This window comes from Arvicanthis niloticus, chromosome 19 (genome assembly GCF_011762505.2).
Source record: "Arvicanthis niloticus isolate mArvNil1 chromosome 19, mArvNil1.pat.X, whole genome shotgun sequence".
NCBI classification, from domain to species: domain Eukaryota; kingdom Metazoa; phylum Chordata; class Mammalia; order Rodentia; family Muridae; genus Arvicanthis; species Arvicanthis niloticus.
This window is the reverse complement of record NC_047676.1, coordinates 46,372,623-46,379,295: the sequence shown is the minus strand read 5'-3', so window position 1 is coordinate 46,379,295 and position 6,673 is coordinate 46,372,623.

Sequence of the window (6,673 nt, the reverse complement as noted above, 5' to 3'; positions counted from 1 at the left end):
GTACACGTTATTACAACATACATTTTAAAATGAACCTTGCTTTTTAGAGTACGTTTGACAGTGCAATTGAGCATATTTCTGCCCTCAAATCTATAACCACCCCAGTTATCACCTCTCCACACACACCTGAATGGTACAGTTTTGAGAAATGATGAACCTTTATTAATTATCATAATCATCTGGGGTCCACACTTTGCACGGGTGTCTAGTCTTGGTGTTACATGTGCTCTTAGTTTGAGAAAAAACATTGGCTGCCATGTATCCACCATTATAATACTTTGAGAATAGCTTAATGAAGCTGTTCTTGATTTATCTGTCCATCTATTCTCTAAGCTTGGGCAGTCATTGATTGGCTTAGTTTCTGTGATAATTTTATTTGTCAGTGTAACTGAATGCAGAACCCTCTGGGAAATGGGCATCTGGACATATCTTCCAGAGCATTAGCTTGGAATGTTATCTTGATTTTATTAATTAAGGTGGGAAGATCCATGCATTACAGGTAACACTATTTCCCAGCTGAGACTGTGGACCGTATGAGCAAAGACAGCTGAGCAGAAGTATGTGTTCAGTATTCATTGCTCTCTACTTCCTGACTGTGGACACAATAGGACTCACTCCATGTTCCTGCTACCATGACTTCCATGGATGATGGGCTGTACCCCGGAACTGTGAGCCAAAACAAAGCCTTTCTCTCTTAAGCTGCTTTTGTCAAAGTATTTTATCACAGCAACAGGAAAAGTAACAAAGACTCTGTCTCCATGATTTTGTCTTCCCCAGAATGACAGACAGCTGGAATCTTTTAAGATTGGCTTTCTGCCTAATAATAGGCATTCAAGCTCCCTCCGTGTCTTTTCATGGCTTGACAGCTCATTTCTTTTTAGTGCTGAAAAATATTTTACCCTGGATGGATGAGTACCACAGTGTATTTATCTGTTCAGCCATTGAAGGACATCTTTGTTGCTTCTGAATCTCAGCAATTATGAACAAAACTGCTATAAATATTCATGGGTAGGTTTTTGAATGAACATGTTTTTAGTTCATCCAGGTAGCTATCTGAGGTTTTGTTACTGGATTGTGTGATGAGTATGTTCAGATTCATTTGATTTTTGATGGATTTTATTTTAATTCTCTCTCTCTCTCTCTCTCTCTCTCTCTCCCTCCCTCCTCTCTTCCTTTCTTTTTTGAGTCAAGGTCTTACTATACAGCTCAAGCTGACTTTCAACTTACAATGTAGCCCAGGATGGCCTTGAACTTAGGATTCTCCTTGTACCTCTCAAGTGCTTGATTTACAGGCATTTGCCAACATGCCTGCATAAAATACAGTTTGTTTAGCTTTTTACCAAGCTGCCTTTCAAAGTAGGTGTGTCAGTTTGCCATCTATACCTATGCTGACGTTGTTTTAGAGATTATAGTATAACTACATCATTTTCCCCCTTTCCTTCCCTCCCTCCAAACCCATATACCCACTTTGATCTCTTTCAAACTCATGTTCTCCTTTTCATTAAATTTGTGTTGTGTGCACACACAAACATACACACACACCTCAGTCTAAATAATCCTTAAGCATATGATACATATGATAGTCAACATCTACTTAAATACTAGCTTTTTGTATTTCTGTATATAGATTCCATTTCTCAGGCACTTCATCCACCTTATTTTGAGACATAGCCCTTTATTTTTGTCTGGAGCTCACATAGCAAGCTAGGCTGGCCAGTTAGCAAGCCTCTTTTGTCTCCTCTTCCCCAGTGCAGGGATTACAAATTCCCACAACACCAGGCTTCTGCACTTGGGTTCTGAGAACTGACCTCATATCCTTTTGCTAGTAAGGCAAACACATTACCCACTAAACCATCTCCCTAGACCCCACTCTTAAATTTAAGTGTTCTTTGTATATTTTAGACAATCCTTTTTCAGCTAGCAAAAATTATAATATTAATGAAGTACAGATCAACAATTATTTATTTCATGTATTATACCTTTGATTGTCATAGGTCATAATAGAGTTCCTCTTCATTTTCTTCTAGGAAGTTTCTGGTTTATGCCTCACCTTTAGGGTCTTGGTTCTTTGGGGGTTTATTGTTTTGTTTTGTTTCAGTTAATTTTTGTGAAAGATCTAAGGTCTGTGTCTAGATTTACTGTTTTACATGTTTTTCAAGATTGAAATAGAAGATACCAGAATTGAGTCAAATCAGCCCCCCATCTTTGTCTCCTTCAATATTCTGTCAGCTATTCTAGATCTACTGTGTTTCATACCAACTTTAGATTCAGTTTGTCAACAGCTACAAAATAACTTTTGGGAAAATTTTATTGGGATTTTTTGAATTTACAAATCAAATTGAGAAGAACTGATGTCTTTGTAATACTAAATATTTCTATTAATAAACATGGACTATTTCTCAATTTATTTAGTTTTTCATTTACCTCTTCCTTCATAGTTTTTCACTTTCATCATATATAAGTATATATAATATATAAATATATAATGTACATTATCCTACTCATTTTGTTAACTTAAAATTTATATTTTAATTTACTGAGTGCTAATGTAAATGATAGCATATTTCACATTTATTTGGTTGCGGCTATACTATGTAGAAATCATCTTAATTTTTGTATTAGTTATACATACTGCTATAATTTACTATTTCTAGAAGCCTTGGCAATTCCTTTGGGATTTCTGCATAATAAGCACAACATCTTTGGACAAATATAGTTTTACTTCATTTTGCCATTTAATAAGCCTTTTATTTTTTCTTCTTATTGTATTAGCTTGGACTTCTGATACAATATTGAAAAAAAAGTGTTGAGGGGGATATCTTGCCTTTTCCTAATCTTTGTGGGAAAGCTTAAGTTTTTCAACAATAAATATGATATGAGTTTCAGGGGTTGGTAACAGTGTAGATATACCCCATTAGATCGAATATGGAGGTCCACAGAGGCCATTGTGTGAAGTCTGGATTCTGTGGGAGACCCCAAAATGCTGGAGTTGCTATAGCCACAGTATACCTGCCAAGTATAGCTGCACATAAGGAATGAAACCAGCCCAAGAAATAAAAATGTGTGACAGTTAGTAAATCTGAAGGGGAAGTCATCTAAGTCCTTGGACACTGGATATAAGACTACAGGATTGGAGTTTGTCCTGCTGGGTTTTCTTATTATTCTCCTTTTCCTTCCTTTTGGAATGTTAATGTATATTTTATGCCATTTTTGTTGGACATATGTAACTTGGTCCTGATTTTATAGGTGATTACAGTTGAGAGTTCCGTTGAGTCTCAGGAGAGCCTTTGGACTTTTAAATTGAATTGAGTCTATGAAAAACTATGGGGCCTTTTGAAGTTTGACTAAATATATATTTTGCATTGATATGGTTGCAAACCTATGTGGGCTAGGGAATGGAATGTGATGGACGTAATAAGAATAATCTTCTTTATAGGCTCTTATATTTGAATTCTTGGTCTCCACTTGGTAGAGTATCTGGGAAGGATTAGCAGGTATTACCTTGGAGGAGATGTGTCTCTGGGGATGGGTTTGGAGGTTTCAAGAGCTCACACCTCTCTTAGGTTTCTCTGCGTCCTTTATGATTAGGATGTAAACTCTCAACTACTTCATAACCATGCCTGCCTGCTGCTATGCTCCCTGCTGTGAAGATCATGGATTGTAAGCCTGTGAAACTGTAAGCCCCCAATAAACTCATCTATTTTTTGTTCGTGGTCTCTTTAGTGCAGTAGAAAAGGTACATTCAGAGGATCTACTTGTGTGCTTTTCGACAAATTATGTCTTTTAAGCATTGTTACATTTCACCCAGGTCATGAAGTTTGTGAGCCAAGTTGTTCAGAGCAACCTTTTATTATCCTTTTGATGTCAGATGTCTGTAATTATGTCCTCTTTTATGTTTCTGACACTTCTAATTTACAACCTGACTTTTTCTTCTGGTTTAGCCTATCTAAAGGCTTATCAATTTTATTGAATTTTTCAAAGAAGCAACTTATAGTTTAATTGATTGCCTACAATTGATTTTCTACTTTTAACATTACTTATTTCTGAACTAATTTTTATTGTTTCTTTTCTATTTACTTTGCACTTAGATTTCCCTCTTTTAGTTTTCTAAGGTGGAAGCTTAAATGGTTGATTTTTATGTATTTCTTTTAGTATGTATTGATTGCTGTAAACTTCCCTGCTTTTCCTGAACTCCATAAATTTTGATGTTATGTTCTCATTTTCATTCAGTTCAATTTTTAAAAATTTCTTTTAAATTCTTCTTTGACCCGTTTGTTATTTAGAAGTGTGTTGACTAATCTGTACATTTGAATTTCCAGTTATCTTTCTGCTATTGATTTTGTTTATGTTTAGTTTTGTTGTGTTCTGAGAGTAGATATTGTATGATTTGTAGTCTTTAAGCTTTTGAAGCTATGGCTTTTGGCCCAGAATGTACTCTACTGTCATTGGATAAAGTGGTCTGTGAATGTCTGTTTTCACTAATGGTTGAGGAGATTGAACGTGTTTTCATGTATTTTCTGACATTTCTATTTCTTCCTCCAAGAACTAGTCATCCCATTAGCCCATAGATAACCCTCTCTCCCTCCCTCTCTCTCCCTCTCTCTGTCTCTCTCTGTCTCTCTCTGTCTCTCTCTCTCTCTCTCTCTCTCTCTGTCTCTCTCTGTCTCTCTCTCTCTCTCTCTCTCTCTCTCCAGATCTTTGTATATCCTAAGCATTAATCATTTTTCTGATGCATAGCTGGTTACAATTCTTTTCCCCCATCTTATAGGCTGACTTTTCACTTTTTGTTCTAGAAGCTTTCAAATTTCATGATATCTCATTTGTCTGTTATTTAGATTATTTAATGTGCTATTGGAGTCCTTAAATCTTTTTCTGTTTTCACTTAGCATTTTTATTAATCTAAACATCAAGATCTTTGATCCATTTTGGCTGATTTTTGTGTCGGGTGAGAGATGTTGATCTAGTTCCATTCTTATCTATGAAACATACTTTCCCTAGCAATATCTGTTAACAATGCCTTCTTTTATTTTCCCAACCTATGTTTTGAAAGCTTTGCCAGATATTAGGTGGCTGTAACTGTATGGGCTTATTTGGGGGTCCTCTATTTTATTCCATTGCTCTACATATTTGTTTGGGTATTAGTAACCTGCTGTTTTTGTAACTATACTCTATAATATAATTTGAGATGTTCTTTTTGGTCAGGATTGGTCTTTCATGTTTCAGTAAAGATTTTAGAGGTTTTTTTTTTTTCCTGTTCTGTAAAGAACATTATTGGATTTTTGATGGAGAGTGCATTTATTCTATAGATCACTTTCAGTAATGTAGCCATTTTCTCAGTCTTAATTCTGTTATTCCATGAGTGTATCAGGTCTTTCTGTTTTCTGTTTCCTTTTCATTTAATTCTCCAATGTCTTAAACATTTCACTGTGAAAGTTTTCCATGTCTTTGGCTACATTAGTTACTAGATTGTTTATTTTGTTTCTGAAGTGATTGTGAATGATATTTTCCCCAGGATTTCTTTCCAGTTTCTATTTTTAACATTTATTTGTTTATTTGAGGCACGCACATGTTACACACTCCAGATGTGGAGGTCAGAAGAATAATTGTGAGAGTCAGTTCTCTCCTTCCATGTGTGCATTTCAGTAATCAAACATGTGTGATTTTTTTTTCCAGTAAGCCCCTCATCAGACCTTTTGGTTGGTTCTTTACTGGCATTCAGGAAAGATATCTACGCAGTGAATTTTATACCCTGCTACTTTGCTGAAATATTCTCAGGTCTAAGAATTTTCTGATGGATTCTTCAGGGTCTTTTAAGTACAGGAACATATGGTCTGCAAATAGAGATAAATTAATTTCTTCTTTTCATATTTGTATACCTATCTACATTCATTCACTTCTTTCTTTTCTTCCTTTCTTTTCTCTTTCTTCATTCCTTCCTTTATTTTCTTTCTTTCTCACTTTCTTTCTTTCTTTCTTTCTTTCTTTCTTTTCTTCCTTTCTTTCCTTTCTCTCTCTTTGTCTCTTTCTTTCTTTCTTTCTTTCTTTCTTTCTTTCTTTCTTTCTTTCTTTCTTTCATTTTCACCTTGTTGCTCCAGATAAGACGTTAAGCACTCTTCTGGGTAAGTGGAGAAATGAGCACTTTTGTCTGATTTTACATTCTAGAGGAAATGCTGTTTAGCCATTTAGTGTGACTTTACTATGTGTTTGTGTCTCTTACCTTTATAATGTTGTTCATGTTCTCTTTAGTTGTAGTTTCTTTAAAATGTTTGTAAAGGGGTGTTGAACTTTGCCGAAGACCTTTTTTTTTTTTGTATAAATTACTATGCAATTTCTATACTGAAGTTTATTTATGTGCTGAGTTATACTTCTTGATTTATATTTGTTTAACAGACTTTGTATGCCCAGAATAAAGCCAACTTGGTCATGGTATATGATCATCTTAAAGTAGTCTCAAGTTCTATTTGCAAGAATTTTATTGGCAATTATGCCTACATTTATCAGAGAAATTGATCTGTAGTCTCTCTTGTTTGTCGTGTCTTTATCCAGTTTGTGTATCAGGATAATGATCACTTTGTATAAAGAATTCTTCTCTTCATAAAATGTTTCTTCTCAGGGCTGGAGAGATGGTTTAGTGGTTAAGAGCACTTGGCTGTGAGGTTTCTGTCTGCTCCAG